This window comes from Myotis myotis, unplaced genomic scaffold, assembly GCF_014108235.1.
Source record: "Myotis myotis isolate mMyoMyo1 unplaced genomic scaffold, mMyoMyo1.p scaffold_m19_p_2, whole genome shotgun sequence".
Lineage (NCBI taxonomy): Eukaryota > Metazoa > Chordata > Mammalia > Chiroptera > Vespertilionidae > Myotis > Myotis myotis.
The window spans coordinates 213,211,265-213,233,318 of record NW_023416324.1 but is presented as its reverse complement, the minus strand read 5'-3'; the positions used below and the strand labels follow the sequence as shown (position 1 = coordinate 213,233,318).

Sequence of the window (22,054 nt, the reverse complement as noted above, 5' to 3'; positions counted from 1 at the left end):
TGTGTGTGTGTGTGTGTGTGTGTGTGTGTGGCCTACCACAGACCTGTGACAGCTGTCAGCCCGGTGGGCCAAGGTTGCCCCGGGACAGTGTTTGCCTGAGCCCCTTCAGTGCTGATTCTAGCCTGGCACCCAGGGAGTCTGTTGTCTTTCATTGGAGTGGTCATCTGCTTGGCTCCCGAGTCTGTGCTGGCCATGGAAAATTCCACTCCAGATGGGCCACTGCAAAGTGCCTCTCAAAGGTTGTTCCAGTGGATTTCATTTCGTTTAAATTAAAAATAAATGCCAATAAGCGCTGCTGTTTTTGTTTTCTGCTCTAGAAAGGCTAGAGTTGGTGGAGAGAGTTACAGATTGGAATCCATGAACTTCATGCATTGCTGGGGGTGGATGCTATTTCCTCCTAAGCTTTGGTCCTTCTGTCGTCAAACATGGGTGACACCCAAGCACTGGGTGTCACAGGTATTGGGAGAACTGACTCATTATAATATCTATGCAGCTGACCTTTTAAAATGAAAGTCATGGTCAGAGAAAGATTTATTTTCCTGTTAGTTTATGCTAAGTTTACAGATGCTAATCATGGCTGCCATCTTGTTACTATTTCTCCATTGATGTTTGCAGATAAAACTTTTAAGTATCCTGCTTTGACAAGAAAGTGCTTTTCAATGTTTTAAATAAGACAGGTAAAAATCTCACACATAAAAAACAGGATTTTTTTCCTTTTGTTGAGAAGTAAAAACCTTCAACCCTCAAATGAGTGTACTTTTCTTATGTTTTAAGGGGAAAGCAGCTAATAAGGGAGAGATGTTTTGCTGAGATGCGCCTGGGGAGGGGTGACCGCGGGTGGTGGGAGGAAGAGACTTTTACCTTTTGTGTGCCATCTCAGTACAAATCAGGGCATGATATTTCATGATATTCTTGCGCATGTGGAACTAATAATAGTTTGTGAACTCAGAGGGAAAAACTGTTTTGGCCCTGAACTATGGCCAAGTAGACTATAAAGCTATTGTTAGGGAACTGCCCCTAGCTGGACTGGATTATTCTCTCTCTCTCTCTCTCTCTCTCTCTCTCTCTCTCTCTCTCTCTCTCTCTCCTCTTCCTCCTCCTCCTCCTCCTCCTCTCTTTCTCCAACTCCCTAGCCCTCAAGTCTAAAAGTCATGATAGTATTTTAAGAAGTTAATATACTACCACAGTTTTACTGACTCTTCAGACCTCTTCTCCAGAAGACATCTTGGCCACTCACAGATTGGGAGAATGTTGAAAGAGCAGAGGTGGGAAGAGTTCAAGGCCAAATGTTAGGACTTGTGACTGAGTACAAGTCACGACCGACCTATATGAACTTTGTCTTTGGTTCACAATCTACTGAATGGGACAATACCCCATATTGCGTACCTACCCTGTGCCCTTCTTCATGGGGTGCTTGTGAGAATCAGTTGGCTTAATGACTGAGTCTTTATTTCTGAAAACTCACATTATATAAGTTCCACCATAGGAAAGTTTCTGCCCAATGTCTGATATTTATTTCTTCTTTATAATTGGTCTGATCTGTGTGGCTGAGTGGCTCAAGTGGACACAGATTCCCATAGTTGAGAAGGACCAGTTCAATTTCTTTCTCTTTTTTTGGTTAATCATCGATTGAGGGCAAGAGAGAGAGAGAGAGAGAGAGAGAGAGAGAGAGAGAGAGAGAGAGAGAGAGAAACATCAATTGGTTGTCTTCTACATGTACCAGCCAGGGCCCGGGATCGAGCCTGCAACCGAGGTATGTGCCCTTGACCAGAATAGGACCTGGGACCCTTCAGTCCATAAGCCAAACTGACTATGGCCTGGTTTGGTTTCTTTAAACATCTTGGCATCCAGTTAGGTTGCTAATGCAGTCAATGGACCAGTAGATCAGGGAGTGTCCTTTTGTTGGGCTCTGGTGGAAGGGAAATAGGTGTAGCCTCTCTGGAGGGCAATTTGGTGAAATGGAACAAGAGCTTTTACCCAGCCATTACCTTTATAATACTTCACACTGAAGACACATTCCAATGCGGTGTGCATGGTGTGTGTAGGATGCTGATAATAGCAGTGTTGACAACAACAAAGAAGGAAAACAACCAAGAGTCCAAAATGTTACAGATGCACAGCAAACATGTTTTAGAACTGCTTGCAATGCAGCTATCACAATAATAGCCTATAGTTACTCATCATATTGAGTGTCTCCCATGTGCTGGGCAATGTTTGTGATGCTAGGGATACAGCAGGGCAATGGTTAATTTTATGTCAGGTTGACGCCCCCTTCCTATATCCAGACTGAATATTTCTGGGTGTGTCTGTGAGGATGTTTAGGATGAAATCGGCATTTGAATTAGTAGACTCAGTAAAGCAGAAGCACCCTCCCCAGTATGGGTGGGCTTCATCCAATCCACAGAGGGCCTTAGTAGAACAGCAGGAGAAAAATGGAGGTATTTACGCCCCCCTCCCTGCCCCCATCCCCATCTCACTGCTTGAGCTGGGGCATCTCCTTCTGCTTTCTCCTGTCCTCACACTGACACTGACATCATCGGATCCCCTGGCTCCCAGACCCACAGACCTGAGCTGAGTGGCACCGCTGTCTCCCTAGGTCTCCAGCTTGCAAACAGCAGATCCTGGGGCTTCTCAGCCTCCATAACTGCATGGGACATTCCTTCTAATAAATCTCTTCATCTGTATCTACCTATGTCTATATTTCATTCATCGATACCTAGAACAAAAGGGAGATCTATGCCTATATCTATACCGATATAGATATAAATCTCCTTTTGGTTCTGTTTCTCCAAAGAACGCTGACAAATACAACCAGTGAACAAAACAGGCAAATACTATACCCCGGAGGAGCTGACCTTCTCTATTGCAGGTGACAGGATAGAATGAAAGTCAACATCTAATTTAGGCAGCACGTTAGCTGGTAGCAAACACCACGGGGACATCAACTCAGGGAAGGCAGGTATGGCGGAGAGGGTGGAGGGTAGGTGCGGTCACAGGCTTACAGAGGAGCAATGGAATCCTCCCTGACAGGGTGGCAAATCTAAGGGTTTGAAGGAAGAAAGGAAAATCTGAGGGGGGTGGGGATCTTTTTAGGCAAAAGAAACAGGGAGTGAAGAGGCCTTGAGGAAGCAAGTCTCCCTCATGGTCCTGGAACCACCCAGGCCATTGGCAAGGGGCTGAAGTGTGGGGAGCGAGGCCACAGAAGAAGGAAGTGGAGCCAAAGAAACCTACAACTATCACATGACTGATCTGGAAAGAAGTTGATGATAGCCAGTTAAAAACCAACAGGCAACAGAATAGTGTAAGCCAGAGGATCTGGCTTTAGTGAAAACATACAAATACACCCAGATATTTACTGTCTGTGCTGTTTCCTCCCCACCCCCCCTTCCTTCCTGAATTCTTTTAGCTCAGTTGAATTTTTTTCTGCCTTGCATACAGCTTACTTGTGTAACAAATAAATGGGACATGCCCAGGTAAAGCAAACTGACTGGATTTTATTGTCTTCGGTCAAGCTGTATGAGTGCAGGCTTCATTAATGTCGAAATTTACTAACTTTTCTGAATTAGCGATGAACATTCCTGGCTCTGTTGAAATGTTAAGACGATGGGAGAGTGAAGACTGGCAACTTACTTTAAAGGGAAGTGTGACCTCAGAGAAAGAGAAGACGGGTTTCCAGGAGGCAGGCTGCCCCCACGTACACTGACTTATATTCCGTGGTGGGAGGGTCCGGGGATGGACCTTGTAGGGAGACCACGGACATACACTGTGGTCAGACAGGTGTACGTACATGCGGAGGTCTTTCCCAGTCATACTCACCAGCCCATGCATGTGATAAAGGCCATTTGTACCCAAATTCAGGATTGACTTTGCTATAAAACATGGATGATTGAAACTGCTTCAGGAATGGGGTGTTCTGGCTTAACTGAGTTATTTGGATTATCTCTTCAACTCGGGGGTAAACAAAATCACAACCTAGGATTTCCAGTGCAGTTGTTAAAGGTCTTTCTAAACCACAAGCTCACGTCCCTGTGTGCTGAGTGTGCCGTGCCAGACACAGGCCAGTCTTTGGTGGTGTGGATGTCCTTGATGTACCTGAATCATTATCCTACTCTTCAACTCGTTTCTTGCTTTTTTTTTAAAAAAATATTACTTATTGATTTCAGAGAGGAAGGGAGAGGGGGAGAGAGATAGAAACATCAATGATGAGAGAGAATCATTGATTGGTTGCCTCCTGCACACCCCACACTGGGGATGGAGCCAGTAACCTGGGCATGTGCTCTGACTGGGAATTGAACCGTGACCTCCTGGTTCATAGGTTGATGAGCCACCACTGAGCCACACCAGCTGGGCTTGTTTCTTTCTTCAAGGCCTACAAGTCAAGCTCTAAGTAGCATCTGCCTCTGGAAGTAACATGTATACTTGGCATTTTAAAACAGTGTAAGATCATTCAATTGCTGATTATAATTTCCCATGTCCTCTTAGAAGCAGAGGCTAGAGAAAATAGCTTACTGATTCACTGAACTTGTTTTCTGGAATGATCCCTATTTGATGGCTGGAAAACCTGGTATAGACAGAAGTTAAAGAGCTCCTTTACCAGGGCTCAGCGTCTGTCAACGCCCATTCCACAGGATCACATGACTCAACGTGAACTCCAATCTCTCAGGGTTCATGAAAGGAACTGTGGTTACACCTGGTGGCACAGGCTTGGCTTTAGGAGATTTTTAGAGCAACCCAGAGGAAAACAGCAGCGCAGGCCTGTCAGGAACCAATGACCCGCGAATGACCGAGCTCCGCTTTGACACAGCTCAGGGAAGCACGCACTACCTCCTCGTCCCATTGGAAACACACTGATTCCTTCTCCTCCTCCGTTCAGATACTGTGCTTGAGTGACACTTAAATAGATGTTTTCACTGGGATATGTCTGTAAGGGAAAAAAACCTCTTTTCCTCTTCCATCTCCCTCTGATTCACAGAATTTATGTGTTTTATTTCTTGTTCAGTGGGTCTTCTCTGAACTTTTAGAGATGGTTATCATTTGACTGCATGGGATATATAGCCTGTATTCATTTTCCAAACAAAGCTTTTATCATGTAAATAGTTTCTAATAGTTTTATGGGGGTCAGCACACATTAGACATTATAGAAATATTATTCAAACACCATACGTTGAAGGGTTCTTTCATGGAACTCCTGGGGAGAAACACAGAAGGTGAGCAGCGATGTCTAAGTCCACCCTGTGTTGGCAAGGGGTTCAAGCCTGGCACAGAAGTAAAGCATGCAGGCATGCACAAGCCCGTGGGGTGGCTGCACCATGAGGCCTATGGAACAGTGGCCATAGTGAGAGGGAGAAAGGTCAATCGTAAGAACACGACCTTTGATTTTGGTGATGTTTTCAAATATACCCCAGTGGACATCTCATATTTAGTGGGCTGAGCTTTTAACTCAAGGAATCACCTAGCTTACCCTCTTGATTTCTCTGAGATGCAGCAAAAAGTTACCTTCCCTTCCCTTGAAACGCAGCCCAATGTGAGAAGCTCTGGCTTCAGAGAGGCCCTCTTGCAAGTATCTCCGGACTACCTTCTCTCTGCTTGTTAGAATTCTGTCCATCCTCTTCCCACTCTCTGAGATCCTTTGCTTGTGCTAAGGGCTCCAGGGCCTGACCCAAAGTTGTTCCTTTCTTATTCAACTCAACGGGAACGCCCTTGTTTTTTCTTACGGTAATGCTTGTTTATGAAACCTTGGGGGTGCTGTAAGGGCTCAGAGTGGTTTGATCTGTTTTGTGGTTAGAATATGATGCACAGATGACCCAACCAGCTTCCCTATGTCTGGAACTGGCCTGGAAAGAAGCCATGATGAGTATGCAGGCTTGTTGCTTAGTGCTCTGTCTGTGGCTCTCCTTGGGCCAGTATTGCTTCATTCCAGCTCATCTGGAAATTTAGCAAGGAAAGAAGGAACTTGGGTCCAAATTCCTTATGTGGATAAAGGAATAACCAGAAAAACACTTGCATATTGTAAGATCTTGGGCGGTCGAATGAGGATTCTGATTTCTCACAAGGACACCCAGGGTCCCTCCTCAGTGCTAACAGCCTCCTGATGCTCCTTTTGCAATAAAAGGACAGTCTACTTTGGATCGGTTGGCGTGTGTGTTGGGGGGTAACCATAAAAGATCTAGTTATAGTTTAACAATTGCTTATTTAAAGAAAATCTTGTTAACTCAGTGACAAAAATTGAAGGTTTATTTGAAAATACTTGGTGGATTTCAGTTACATTATCCTATCTCTAGTTCTGTGTGTCACTATGACCACAGTGTTTTCTTCATCAGTTGCCCTAAAATCCAGGTTTTACACACTTTATAGGTGGGCTACTATGGATGAGGTTGGGATTGTTTTGGTGATTATGTATAACAAGGAATTTTCAGGCAAGGTATACTTCCTGACCCAATAACCCCACATCATAACAGCCATTACGACCCAGAGCCCCGCATCACCTCGTTGTTCTCCCCACCATAGCCATGACTCACAAAGGATTCAGCAATGCTGGTTAAAATAAACTCCACTTACGCGCACAACAGGAAGAGAGAATCAAAATTCTTACCTCAAGGATGCACGCCCAACAATTTCCCTGAAAAACAAAATCCAGGGCAAGGTATTTTTGCCCATTATTTTTGTGATTTTGAGGTCTTGTAAAAAAGATCTTCATTCATTTGGTAGCTCTAGAACTGACCTACCCCTCACGTCGTGCTGAATGCCCATTGCAGTTTATTTCTGGACAAGGGGGTGGGGGTGGGGATGTAATTTTATGTTTTTTCATTGGTGGCAGCTCAGTGGGAACTCTGAGAGGAGTCACCTAGGGCTCCAGGTTTCTTGTGGCCTCATTCATGCTGTTCCGAGCCAGGCAAAACCCCAGGGACCCCCATGAACCCTTAAGTCAGGGGTTTTCAACCTGTGGGTCACGACCCCTTTGGCGGTTGAACGACCCTTTCACAGGGGTCGCCTAAGACCATCCTGCATATCAGATATTTACATGGCGATTCATCACAGTAGCAACATTACAGTTATGAAGTAGCAACGAAAATAATTTTATGGTTGGGTCACAACATGAGGAACTGTATTTAAAGGGCCAGAAGGTTGAGAACCACTGCCTTAAGTGATGGGCAGAGAGAATGCTGCTGTTTGATATGCATAACTCTGGATGACTGTGAGATGAATATCAAGCAACACCGATTTTGCAAACGAGATAACAGTCCTGTCTCCTCTCTGCTTCATATCTCAAAATTACATGGTCTTTCTTGTTATCTTCAGAATTAGCAAATATCTGCCCTAGCCGGTTTGGTTCAGTGGATAGAGTGTCAGCCTGAGGACTGAAGGGTCCCGGGTTCAATTCCCTGTCAGGGCACATGCCCGGGTTATGGGCTCGATCCCCAGTGTGGGGCGTGCAGGAGGCAGCCAATCAATGATTCTTTCTCATCATCTCTCTCTCTCTCTCTCTCTCTCTCTCTCTCCCCCCCCCCTTCCTGTCTGAAATCAATAAAAATATATTTGAAAAAAAGAATTAACAAATATCCCATTCGTAAGCCTGGGCATACCTGTCCCCACAGTGCCCAGGAAGGATAAATCCCCAAAGACTTGCTCTTAAATGCTGCAGTTAGTGGTTTGCAGTGAGCATGACAAGTCGCTGCTCTCACCTCGGCTCTAACTCTTTGCGGTAGGGCTCACTCAGTCTTCTTCCCTCCGCGTTATTTATTCACTGGAATGACCTCAACTCCACACCTGGACGGCAGCCACATGCAATCCCTCTTGCTCATGGGTGCGATGGTAGAGCTTTCTTGGGCTGAATCCATCATCAGCTGGTCTCTCTGCTCAGGAGTGATCTTCGATTTCAGCACCACCGGAGGCACTAAAGTGGGACCGTTTTTCTGTTGCCAGCTTACTGCTCTGAGCATGCTTTGTTCTTCTTGCCTCCTGTCAGCATCCAGCTGTCTCAGGATCTCAGGATTCCATGGCTGCCAAGTCAGAATCTCTGTGCATCTTTCCTCTTGTTCCCCTCAAAGCAGTTACTTCTCAAAGATCCACGACCTCAAGTTTCATGCCAATGCCTGGCTCTCGGTTTTCTCTGTCCCTCTGCTGATCCACCCTCATTGCCAATACTCCGTGGATGCAGGTGCATCTGTCCTTTGGAAAGCCCCCCCCTGCCACCTTTCCCACTGAAGCCCTACTCTTCTCTGAGGCTCCTTAACCTTCCACCATATTTGCAGGTGCTTCCTACCGACACCCGCCCTTATTAACGTCCCTCTCCCTTAGAGTCCAGCCCTGTCTTGTTTAATGCTATGTTTCTTTTTTCTTACATTATTTTACTGATACTCTTATTTCCTTAAAGTCTAGTGCCTCTGAGGGCTGGTATCTGGACATTTTCTCTGTTTCCCCTTCTGTCTTCTTCTTCTTCTTCTCCTCTTCTTCTTCTTCTTCTTCTTCTTCTTCTTCTTCTTCTTCTTCTTCTCCTTCTTCTTTTTTTAAAAAAATATATTTCATTGATTTTTTACAGAGAGGAAGGGAGAGGGATAGAGAGTTAGGAACATGGATGAGAAAGAAACATCAATCAGCTGCCTCCTGCACACCCCCCACTGGGGATGTGCCTGCAACCAAGGTACATGCCCTTGACTGGAATCGAACCTGGGACCCTTCAGTCCGCAGGCCAACGCTCTATCCACTGAGCCAAACCGGTTAGGGCAGCCGTGGGCAAACTACGGCCCGCGGGCCGGATCCGGCCCGTTTGAAATGAATAAAACTATTGAAAAAAAAGACTGTACCCTTTTATGTAATGATGTTTACTTTGAATTTATATTAGTTCGCACAAACACTCCATCCATGCTTTTGTTCCGGCCCTCCGGTCCAGTTTAAGAACCCATTGTGGCCCTCGAGTCAAAAAGTTTGCCCACCCCTGGGTTAGGGCATCCCTTCTGTCTTCTTTACATAGTAAATCCACTTAAAGATTTGTTGACTGACTGGTCCAAGGAGCCATAACAATATAGGGTGTAGCTATTAAAGGTCAAATTCTGGAAATATGCAGAGCATCAAGAGATATGTTAAGTAGAAGTGAACAATTATATAACTATGATTCTTCTTCACTTGACTGCACGAAGGTTTGCCACGATAAGCCCTCTATTTCATTTTTGTAATGTGGCTTTTCTCAAGAGTGCACTGTTCTTATTGCACCGATTGAGTCTTTTATTTAAAGAATAATAGATGAGACTATTACATTGAAATAGAAATGAAAAACTTCTGGGTGGTTCTGGCACCCAGGTTTGAGGAGTAGAAATGACATAAAGGAACTGGCAGCATTATGAACCACCACCATACTTCTTCTGGCCCTTTTTCTCACAGCTCTCTCATATTTCCTTCTGACATTTCTCTTTCCTAGATTGTAAGTTTGTCATTAAAGTTGGACTCTCACTTCTAACGAAAAGGTATAGATTTAAGTTTCCAAGGGTACCTGCTCGTCTTGAGAGAGGCAGGGGTTCTCAAAGACTACTTGCAAATGACACGGTCAACTTTCAGGAGGCACAGACTAACGTTAGGTTAATTCAGCGTAAACTTAGAGCATGTATCTATCCTATAGATGTTTACGTGAAGCAAAACAAAAATGCAAATTGCTAGCCAACAGCAAGGACTGGATAGTGGGAGACAGCACCTAATTCTTCAGCATTCTTAGACTTGGTGTGGGAGTAGCTGTCAAGATCAGACATGGGATCCTGAGCATGGGGTGTGAAGTCACCTCTTCTTTGTAGTTAATGGTTCAGCTACCAGAAGTCAAACAATAGGCAATTGCATCTCTTTTGTAAGAATCAAATCCACCCACTCTAAAAGTCAAAAGATCCCAATGAATTATTTTTAAAAAATGCACCACTGAAGTATGATTCTAGGGCTCGACAATATACTACTTCCACCAGCGATCTTTTCAGCGTTGGCACAAATCGTCTGCTCTGCCCCACTCTATTCCTGACCCACATTAGCTGTATTTCTTTGATGCCAGACATTTATACTAAGGAAGTCAAATGGGCATGTCTAACATTGGGTATATATGCCAAAGACTCACGTGTATTCACCCTACAGTTACCTTTCCTCCTGGACACAGAGCTAAACTACAATTTCCGCTACCCTTGCAGTTAGGTATGACCAAGGAACACAAGCAGAAGTGATACAATTACTTTCGGGCCTGGATCATCAAACAGCTGCTACATAATCATCTACTCCCCCTCTTTCCACATCTGGATGTCAACACTCAGGAGACTGTGGAAGCCAAGTGCTAGAGACAATAAGCCTGGGTCCCTGATGGCATCATCCAGTTAGGTTTGCAGGAAGGAGAAATAATTTTCCATTCGATTACCTGATGAAATATAGGGATCTTTCAGTTGCGGCAGCTATCTAATTAATACAGTTCACGTAGCCTCATCGAGGACTAAACCTAATGACACATTGTAACAAGTGGAAAATAGTATCTACAATCTATAAAGTGCCTACTTTGTGCTGGACATTGTACTAGGAATCTTACATGATCACATTCATCCTCATAACATTTCTGGGGTAGACGTTAAGACTATTATTTTTTATCTTATAGACAAGCAAACCAAGAGCTCAAGGATGGTCAAAGTCACACAATTAGTGTAGTGGATTATATAATGGCCCCCAGTTATTCACTTCTCTCTCTGCAAGAAGATTACATGTCTCTACCTGTTGCTATATGACATACAGCACCTCACCGTGGGAGAAATGTACAACTCCGTTTCACTGACCATTGGCATTGGTATGACGTGTGTCTTGTCTTTGGTCAACGGAATGGGAGTGGATAACTTGTGCCATGTCTGAGCAGGACTTGCAAGAGCCATTGCTTAATTTGGCATTCTCCTTTCCCTCTGACGCTGCAATGCAATGTTCCTGATCAGACCGGGCACAAGGGGGCAGAGTCAACGCTGACCAGCAAAGGCATGTGGCGTGAAGGAGAAATAACCCTTTGTTTTGTAAGCCACTGTGATGTCGGAATGGCTGTCGTCACCCTTAACCTAGTAAATGCTGATGGATACACCTAGAGCTCAATGCTAATGCATTTGTATAGACACCAGAGCCTGGGCTCTTATCACCAGGCCACATCTCCCGAGCTCATGTTCCACTTGTACAAATTCCTGTTAGATGATATGAGAAACATATAAAACATCGTTTAAAAAATCAATTCTCATTCTGGGCAGGAAAAAGTGGATGCTTGTAAGTTTACAGAGGAAACTGCTATAGCGCCAGGATTCAAACTGAGTTTATAGCTCTGTCTCTCATGTTGCACAGAACATGCTCTGATTTAGTCCCACAAAACAACTGTTGGCGAGGGCGTGGGTCTTTTTATCCATAGATTCATTCGCTGGCTCGTTTTGTAAAGTTTTCATAGCAGAAACCACATTCCTTTGACTGGGAGTATGGCCGGTGAATACTAGTCAAAACCTAATCACTAAAAGAACTACAGAACGATATAGATGTACTGTAGGTCCCCGGTCCTAAGCACAGCCATGGAGAGGAAATGTGAAATGTGAGACTGATCAAGGCTACAGGTTAGGGGATATGAACATTCTTTTTAGGATGACATGGTTCTTCTTTATTTGAGGAAAATAACTTTGTGTTATTAATTAGAGGTAGTCAAATGATACCGATATGTGGAGTGTATAGTGTTTTCTCAGACGAGGGGCAGAATACCAGTAGAGCATGGACTGCAATTATGATGACAACTTCTTTCCACAGGACCCTAATTCTTTCTAGAACTAATTATTTAAAATACATTTAAAACATATTTTTATCCCAAATGGCTTCATTTTATTTTTCTATCCCCCTAAACACTTGAACTACAACTAAAAATAAAGCCGTAATTCAACAAAAGTGTCTCAGTGATTTTTGAACTTAACTACCAATTCTCCTTTTATTGATATTAATGAATAAAATTTAATAATTTTGTAAAACTCCAGACGAACCAATTCTCCTTGGGACCTAAATAACATTGTTGAAAATAAAGGAAAGAAATAATAAGTGCCACCTTAACAAGCTAGAAATCCAAATTTGTTCAATTTAAACATCTCAATGTCACCAACCTTCAAGTTCTGATACAATGAATTAAAAGAAAAAAGACCTGCTTTGAAAAATATCCTCAATTTAAAATGGGTAAAAATAAATAGCTGCTTTCCCCTAATTTCGGCCCTCCCCTTAGCCTGCCTCTTGCTGGTACATTTCCTTTATTAATCTACATGTAACGTACAGATCATTTGATGAAGGAAAAACTAGTGAAAAGAAGAAGCACTTCATCCTACCCACCTGCTCATGTTGGTTGAGAAGGTTTATCTTGTTTTCATGAAGCTTCACATGATCGACATTCTACTCTTGAGGAAAGTAATGCTTTCTACTTGTGAAAACCAGTGAATGGGGTTAAGCTACCGTAAGGCTACATTTACTTATTTTTAATCTCCAATGATTTTTTTCTTATTGATTATTAAACAGCTATTCTCATGTCTTACTTTCTTTTTATCCTGAAAAGCAGAGATAGTTTGTGAGAAGACAGAAAGGAGCATGAGAGCAAATTCAAGCACTTGTGTATGTTCACAGAAACAGCCGACGCAGTAAGTAAAGGCCTGGGCCGTGCAAGAGGATACGTTATGTACTGGTGTTTATGAAATACCAGGGCACAGTATCACATTTCTAAAAAAAAAAAAAAAAAAAAAAAAAAAAAGACAAAATGGCTCTGAGCGCACAGGGAAAAATTTTAAGTTGCTCTCCGTAACAGATCTGACTGGAATGGGCAGACAATGACTTTGGAGTGTGTATTGACTGTCCTAAGGACATACCGACACTTTGCTCAGCAATTAACCGCCGAGGAAGAAAGCAAGTCGCAGTTTGGTAAATTCGCACTGAACACATGGGCCTGTGCTCTACCGGAACGAAGGGTTATTGATCGAGCAGTGCCGTATCCTAGATCATTTACATTCTTGTCTTTGTTTTTTAATTCATCAGAGAAACGGAACTTTAGAACTCACCATTGCTTTGTTTATTTAATAACCCATATCCTCGCATGGCTTTGTCTGCCTAAGTGATCTCTACTTCCCTGCTGCTGACAGTATCAGGTGGAACAACGCCAGGGCCCAGCTGCTCTAAGTCATAACACTCTGCAGCGCCTCTCTCGAGCAGCACTTTTCATACATTAAACCAGAGATAAACTTGCCTGCACCCATCAGACACTAAATGGAAGAAGCAGTGTGACAGCTCATCCTTCGCCCAGGTTTGCAGTAGATTGCTAGCTTGCTTCTGCCTTCACTAGCCACCATGAAAAAAAAAGACCCTCCCTCCCCTGCAAAGGGCTAGAAGGTATAAACACGCTGCTTTAACCAGGTCCCCGGTGCTCTGCGTACATCGTCGTCGGAAAGCAGCGGCACGGCCAGCAAGGAAAACCAGGATCTGTCTTGTTTACCTTCAAAAGCAACCAGCCAGAACCAGCTCAAGACCACACCGCATAAGGGCATCCTCAAAAGAGAAAAGCAGCCAGCATATTCTGGAGGCTTCATTAGCACCTCCAACCAGCTGCTAGACCTTGCCTGGGCTCTGCACTTCAAACCATGCCCGTGACACCTCAATGCCACTTGCAACAACTTCCTACTCGAAACGCGGCTGTCACCTTCCCTACCAATTTCCTCATCAGCATCACTTTGGGGGGTGGGAGGACCAGGAACTACTACCAAAGACGCGGAGAGCAGGGCAGAGACCAGCCTTGCCCAAGGTGAGGGCAGCATGCGAGAGGGACTTACCTGTGCTCCCTGGAGGAGGTGGAAATGGACCCCGGGTGATAATAACCTGCCCCCTCTTGCAGTTTCTTCCTTGTTTCTATTAAGGAAAGGGAGTCCTGCCCTCTGTTTCCTAGGCCCACAACCTCATACACTTAGCCACGCTGCTCACACACTGGCTTGAAGACAGTCACCTGGTCGCATCTCACTAACACACCTTCCGTTTCCTGGGGCTCACCAGCACTGCCCAGGAGTCCGCCAGGTCCCGACTAAGAGTGAACTATGTCTCCACTCTCCTGAGGGGGTCTCAGGACCCCTAGACAGGACTTGGCTGGTGTCTCACAGACCAGGATGTTCCCACAAGTGCCTTTCTACTATCTGCACCCCTGTGCACCCCCATCCCCTCGAGTTAGGAGAGCCAGGGAGTGAAGGATGAATGGATGCTTTTGAAGCCAAAGGTTGAACCGAGGAAACTGTCCTCAGGGACTGATCTTTGGTGTGTGCGTGTGTGTGCATGTATGTGCATGTGTGTGCGCGTGCGTGTGTGCCTGTGTCCCTTTTCTCCCTTAAGGACCGGATCTTTCTCATTCTCAGCTCATCTCGGAGCTCTGGCTGTATCAGGGTTTTTGGTTTTGAATAGCTACTCGGATGCACCGCCATGCGTGAAATGGATGATTTGCAGCCTCTCCGTCCCACGCAATCCCGTAGAGGATCAGCTCTTCTGATTCTGCCCGGGCAAGGGAGTCAGTCCTTTGGAGAAAGTGACTGCTCTCCACCTAAGAAGCTAACACTTCCCTGGCTGGGGCTGCAGTCCGCAGAGGTGGGACCGGGCACTGTGCTCTGGCCTTGGTGCTGAAACCGGAACCGGGGACCTGACCATCTCAGCCTCCGGGCCACGTTGGGAGGTTCGCTGGGCACCGGCTGCGTTCCAGGTGCCCCCTCGAGGGTCGCCGGCAAGGAAGCTAGGAAGAGCCGGTGCCCTAGGACCCTCCGCAGGGCACGCGGCTGGTTTACTTCTTTGCCTGGAGCTGGGAAAGTTTTGTCCAATCTTTTTTTTTTTGGTAACTGGAGCTGCCTTCTCCCCTCCCACCTGAGTCGCCATGGAGACTCGAGCTCTCTCTCCAGGCAAAATGGGCGAAGCTTAGTTAGCTCAGCCTGGACTGTAGCAAGCTCCCCTCTCCTCTCAGCAGCTCCTGGGCACCCGGTGCTCCGGGTTTCAGCAGGGGAAAGGCAGGCGGGTAAGGGTGCTGTCAGGGATGTGGCTGGCATTGCACCCTGTTTTGTGGGGGCTCCCTCGGACCGCCTGACTTTGGATAAAAACAGGCAGGAGACACTCTAAACATACAATAAATCTCCAGCTCCCCAACACGAGGTTCTCCCCACCCCTTCCTTTTATAGGAGTGGAGGCGGGATTCTTTGGAAAATTCTGGTATTCTGGTTCTCCATGAACCTCACCCCGTTTCTGTGTGGCTGTTCCTATTAAAATACGCCTCCGCCCCCAGTCTCTCCATGTTGAGCCTGACACAGAGATGCACCTGTGGCTCGCCCCCAGGCTTCTTGGGGTTTGGGAATCCTAATGCCATGTCTGTCCAAACGAACCCAACCTCAAGTCTCCGTGCAAATAAAAACATACCCAGGAGAGAGCAAGGCAGCGGACTCACCCAACTCCCTAATGCCATGACATCTCATTTGATCTGCAGGCGCACCCGCCCCCCCCCCCCCAATAATTCATTGACTTTTAGAGAGAGCTTGTAGCCATCATATCACACCTCTGGTTATGCTGATGGGGAACAGTTGGGAGTTATTGTTTCCATTCTCTGGCCGTTTCTCCCCAACCCCACTTTTCCTTTTCCTTTTCCTCCTCCTCATTCTCTCTTCTCTCTCTCTCTCTCTCTCTCTCTCTCTCTCTCTCTCTCTCTCTCTCTCAGCTTTCCACAAAGACAATGGGCTTTCCCCAAGGATTACATGCCGGCGCGCCTGCCAGTTAATCGCGCCTCGGTCTTGGCCCCGGCTGTGCGAGGCTGTGAGTGCAGACCCCTCCTCTCCACCCGCCCCTCCCGGGAGTTTTCAGTTGCTCATGAAAACCGTGTGAAGCAGATTTCCCTTCTGTTAGTTATGTAACGGCTTCTCCCTTCCCCTGACTTGGGCATCTCGTTTCTGCTCCTCGCGCGGAGGTGCCCGCAGCGGCAGCGGCGCCTGGGGAGGGAGAGAGGGGACCCGGGGCACGGAGCGTCCTGCCCACATGGATGCCAGCGCCTCGCCTTCGAGCAAGTCCACGCGCCGCTTACCTGGTTGCAGACAGGGTGGCTTCACTCAATCATGGTCTCCTCTCTCGGAACGGAGCGAGAGTCAGTCATTGACTGCACGATGGGTGGATGGCGAGGGGAGGAAATAAAAAGAAGAGCAGGAAAAAAATCTGGAATCAGATGGTCAAAGGTCACAGCAGCCCCCGGAGGCTGTCAAGAGACTCCATCCTCCTCGCGGTGCATCCGGCTCTGGGTCTGGCTTCCCGGGTCCCGCGGATCCCGCCCGCCGCCCGCCGCCCGCCCTCTCCGGCCAGGTGCGGCCGGCTCGCTGGCTCCCTCCGGCCGCGAGCGGAGAGCGGGGCTGAGCGCGGGGGCCAGGGGCGGGGCGGGGGTGTGCGCCTGGGCACAGGCGGGGGAGGGAGCCCGGGTGGAGGGAAGAGGGGAAAGGCAAGAGGGGCGGAAAAAAACCCCGCGGCTGGAGGAAAAGTGCTGGACCACGCAGCGAGACGTCATGAAAGCCGCAGATCCAGCGGACGCTACTCAATTCCAGCCTCCGGCTGCAACCCGCTGCCGCCGGCGCAGGAACCGACGCGGCCGCGGGATGAGAGCGAGCGCAGCGCCACCTGCTGGAGAATCGCGGCCGCACGGGACCTCCGGAGAGGCGGGGCGGGGCGGGGCGGGGCGGAAGGGATGGAGCCCGAGACCCAGGCGCCCTCCCGCCGCGCATCCTCACCTTCGTGGTCGTTGGGAGGGGGCGGCACTACACCGACCCCTCTCCAAACCCGAGCTGGCGCGGGGACCACCAAGCCAACCCCTCCACCCCCAACAGGAAACTGGAAACGTGGCGGGGAGGACCTTTGGGTTTAGCCACTCGGTCCCCACCTTTACCCCCATGTCACTAAGTCAGTCATTTCCAGAGAAGAGCCTGGAGAGCAGGAAAAAGCCGAAACTCGGGGATCAGCTTTTATCGCTGGTCGGAGGGGCTCCTTCTGTAAGGTTTTGTGACACCAGGAAAAAGAGGGTCCTGTCCCCGGCTCCCTCTGGGCTGAAATGGAGTCAGCCCCGGGAACAGGAGCTGGAGCGCGCGCTGTCCGCGTGGCCAGAAGGGGGCGCAGCGAGCGGCTAGCTGGGAGGTGAGCGCCACGCCCAGGGCTTCAGGTACCCCCCAGGACTCAGCCCGTGCTCCACCCCGAACCCCCCCTCCCCATCCTGATGTCTCTGGTGACGTTGGAGACAAAGACACTCTGGCCTTCTTCACGAATAATCCAGATTGCCTTAAAAATTGACTTTGTCCAGCTGTGGACAAGGCCTACTACTCCCTCTAATTAAATATTGACTTCAGCGAGAAAGGGAGACAGAGAGAGAGATGGAAACATCAATGATGAGAGAGAATTGTTGGGAATCGAACCGCGACCTCCTGGTTCATAGGTCGATGCTTAACCACTGAGTGACACCCGCTGGGCTTCCCGCCTTTGGTTTTTAACTGGCCTGGCGTGGGTTTCCAGGAAGCACCTCCCCAAGCTCCCTTCTGCACCCCCTCTTTTTCTTAGGGTCTCCACAAACAATACCCCCACATTTCCAAAGCCCCTCCACAGCTGGCTTCTCCTCTGCCAGTACTGTGTTAGGTCGTCTTTCTGGGCGGGGGGGGGGGGGGGGAAGGGGGGGGTCCCTGGGTTGCCGATTCCAGGGTTTGAGCACAGAGTGCCGTTGGCCTGTAGTCTTGCCATGGGCCTTTCAACGACTGGCTGTTCCCGTGCCACTTTGTAAGGTGCTTTCTCTCCACAAGACACAGAATCTGCCACTCCAAGAAGGCGGCCCCATTCCATAGGGAGGGCTGATGGAGGCCTCTTATTTCCGAGATGATTTTATCGGACATCCATGCATCCCACACAGCCCCCAGCCCCTCCAGAGAGCTGCCTGCCCTAGAAGGATGGCTTTGGTATGGAGAGGTGTCTCCCTCAATCATCATCGTCAGTTGTGTACAAATCAGCCGCACACACAGCCTGGCGCTCGTATTGTGGCTGTGCTCCCACTTGCTTCTACTTCTGACTCACACAGCACAGGCGCAGGAGAGAGCAGTGTGTGTAATCTGTGACTCCTGTGCTCCGTGGTGCTCGCTGGAGGTAGTGATTGTGTCGTAGATAAAGAGGAACCAAGAACAACTACGCTCCACGTGACTGTGGGATCCCAGGGTAAGGATGCAAGAGGCAGGATTTGGGGGGGGGAGGGACAGCCCCTTGAGCATTAAAGGAATGACGCACACCGGCTGCTTGTCTAAAGAGCACCCTGTTTGCTCTGTGAAGCTGCTAAACATTTCCACTGAAGATGAGTGCCGGAGACCAATGCCAGCATGCCATAATTTCAAGAGTTTCATCAAAAGGTTGATGAGACTTGGGGACTCAACAGGGTTGAGTCACACATGTAGTCACCTGCATCTGGGAATGGCTAAAGGCATATTTCCCCCAAACTGAATAGGAAACTGATTGTGGCTGCCAGACAGTTAAAGGGCATCTTAATCACATGTTATTGCCTCCTACTGGCCAAACACCTGAACAGCCGTAGGCTATTCCCAAACTGACAATGCTTCTGTACCCTTTGAAACCTTACCCTTTGAAGTGTATTATCTCCACCTTGCCTTAGGACAAATTGTGTTAATAAAAGCAAGGGTCCTAGGCAAGGAGGAAGTCTTCAGTTCCTTTAGCTGAAGGTCCTCTGACCCCCAATGCCTTTCAAAATTATATCTCGTCTCTGGACTCTTTATTAGTCCCTGGATTCCTTTGTCATCTACGCACAGCCTTTTCCAGATTCCTGAACCCTTCTTGATGCTGGGACATGAACCCCGGCAGAATAGTAAACATTTGATTACATAGGTTCCTACCTGCAGAAGGACTTCACAGAGTTTCTTTCTTACAACACATCAGACTAAGTAAGTAAGCGGGGAGAGCATAACAACACACGTGCCTCCTGTGAACACTTCGAAAAGCCCCCTAACTGGAAGCAGCTGCCAGGGTTGTGGCTGCAGCTCTTCCTGGGCTCTGCGGGAGCTTGTGTTAGAGGAGGTGGATCACGTCAGCACGGCAGAGAGAAGAGCCACCGGCTTAACTGAATCCATCTATTCCCCACGGAGCGCAGACAGTGATGGGCATGGCTGGAACCGGGAGTCGCCAGACCTCTGAGAGCCAGGCCAGCCGGGCAAACATATTCAGTTCCCTTAGCTCCCTAGAGCCCGGTCTCTCAGCTAACTGTGCTCAGCACGTCTGGCATCTCACTTACGTATCTGTTTATGACTTCAGGTAAAGGCCAGGCCTGGGGGTGGGGGTTCCCGAGCCTTTAGTCCTCCCGTCTCTGGGTCGGTTAGTGCTCCAAAGCTGATACAGACGGTGGCTTTTAGGATTGATTGATCCTCTTATAGATGAAGCTGGATTCCCCCTCACACATCAAACTGTAATGGAGGCTTATTAGTAGCACAATTGACAAACCGAATTACCTCAACTGGGTATCATTTGTTGTGGGTCATCTCATTTTTCTCCATCATTGATTGTGGCAATTTACAATCCAATCTACCTCCTCTGCCCACGTGTAGCTCTGGCCGGGCTGTGGGCAGGCCCACACCAGAACTAAGGTGGGTGCCGTCTCTGGTCTCTGCCTTGTCTTTACTTCTGTTTACTTATGTTACAGTTAAGACAGTAGGCTGCTGTGGAGACCTAGCTCCTCTTCCACTTCACTGCCTCCACCCACCTCTCCCCACCAAAAATCAAAACCAAAAAACCTAACACAGAAAACAGCATCTTTAAAATGCTGAGATGGATGTATAATTTTTAAATATTTTAACGATAAAAGGACATATTTAAGAATATAAAGAAAGAAGTCCAGCTGGTGTTGCTCAGTGGTTGAGCATCAACCTATGAACCAGGAGGTCATGGTTTGATTCCAAGTCAGGGCACATGCCCAGGTTTCAGGCTTGATCCCCAGTGTGGGGCGTGCAGTAGGCAGCCAATCAATGATTCTCTCTCATCATTGATGTTTCTATCTCTCTCTCCCTCTCCCTTCCTGTCTCTGAAATCAATAATAAAAAAAGAGCATCAAGAAAGAGAAATATAAAAATTATTCTATTCCATGGTTCCATGTCCCACGGGATGGATGGGTCTCATCCGTGTTTCATGTTCAGGGACTATCTATAAAAAGCTATTGTAGTTCCTCTTTGGATTTTGATTACAAATTTGGAGAAACCCTCTTAATAAATATCTCCAGATGTAAACAAGTGAATACTGTTGCTAAGAAAGGTTCTTAGCACGCTGGGCATTTTAGTGCTGATCTTCCGCATTGTTATTCTCCAGTTTCCTTTTTTTGATACAGTTTTAGCTCCTACACATTTTCCTTCCTTTGGAATTCCGCTCACTAGTCCTACTAACCTTAAATTATATGCTAATTAACATTTCGAAATGATACATTTTTGTTTGTGGTCCATGACATGGTAAATGAGTGCAATCTGAAGCCTCATTTGACAATTTGGTCTCAGAGAATGTTTTGTTTGATCATTGTTCAGTAGGCATCACCAGGTTGAATCAGCGCGACCCCTAAGGAATCCTTTAAAATGCAATTAAAAAATCATAATCGTTCCAAATGCAATTTTTCAAAAGATCGCACAGAAGGTGATGATTGCAAACCATCGTGTGAATTACTCTTCCTGTGCCTCTTACTGGAAACGATGTTAGTTAACATGGAGTCTGCACAACAGAAACAGAAGGCCAACATGAAGGCGCTGCCCTTGTAAGACACTCTCTCTGCAGCTCATCATTCGCTAAGATGCCCAGATCCTCTGTTTTTCCCTGGCATCCTTAGCAGAGGCTTTGAATTGGAGAGACTGAGATAAAGTTTCTCCTGTGGCTACTGCCACCGTCCATGTGCCATGTCCTACCGTCACCTGCATACCAAGCAGTCGCCAACGGACTGGACCTAGTTCGCTTTCAGGCGAGGTGGAGCTCCAGCCCAGCATTGCCAGGCTTCCCGGGCTCCCCTGGGGGTCTTATCAGCCTTCTTTCCTAGAGTCACAGTGCAGAGTCCAGTCCCAACTTCCAGGTCAGCCTTGGTGGTCCTAGCAAGATTCTGATACTTCAGTTGTCTCAGCCCCCAGGATCCATGCCAGGTGGTGAGGTTAGCCAGGGGTCCCCTGCTTTATCATTTTATCTGTTACGTGGTGTTGCAGGGTTCGTAGGAAAGTAGACATGGATATGGGGTTCACTGTGCTGGAGGTGCTTGGGGGACATTTCTAAGGGATGTTATGTCCACGGGACCCACCTTTATGGAAGGGGAGGAAAGAGAAGTGTGAGTGGGTAGAGGGGGCGCAGGACTGACACCAATCTTGGCGGATCCCATGGGGAGCTCTGGAGCTAAGAGGAACCCTTAGAGTTCTGTACTGAGTCAAAATAGCCTGCATGTGATGGCTAAAGGATGTCTACTTAGTCTTCCAGCAGCTAGGCCACATCCTTTCCTGAAGAGGGCTCTTGGGGACCCACCTCCCTGTCTACTGCAAATGGGGGTGATAACATTCTCTGTGCATAGGGTTCCTGTCGCCACATCTGTGACATAGTTCATGTGCAAAGCAGAGCACAGGGTCTGATAGAGAATAACTGCTTTATAGATGCCAGCTACTTATTAATGGACTAGGGGCCTGATGTACGAATTCGTGCACAGGTGGGGTCTGGCCACCCCGCCCCAATTGGGGCCGATCAGGCCAGGCCAGCCTTGGGGGAAGGGACTGCGGGTGGTTGGCGGGCTGGCCCCACCCACTGGTCAAACTCCCAGTCAAACTCCTGGTCAAGGGGACAATTTGCATATTAGCCTTTTATTCTATAGGATTATATAGGATGACCCTTGTGATTCTTATGAATAAGCAAACTCAGGAATGTGTGTTTTCAAGCAGCTCCATATATATTTTTTAAAATATATTTTATTGAATTTTTACAGAGAAGAAGGGAGAGGGACAGAGAGTCAGAAACATCAATGAGAGAG

At 47.4% G+C, this 22,054-nt stretch overlaps 1 protein-coding gene across 1 annotated transcript in view; it reads right to left on the bottom strand.

Annotated features, from left to right (window-relative positions):
- KCNJ6 (potassium inwardly rectifying channel subfamily J member 6) overlaps positions 1 to 16,395 on the bottom strand; it is a 162,091-nt gene extending 145,696 nt beyond the window's left edge. Inside the window, exon 1 of the mRNA XM_036347161.1 lies at positions 16,085 to 16,395. The gene's annotated coding sequence lies outside the window, so the exon portion shown is untranslated. The remainder of the gene's footprint in view (positions 1 to 16,084) is intronic.
- Between the last annotated feature and the right edge of the window lie 5,659 nt (positions 16,396 to 22,054).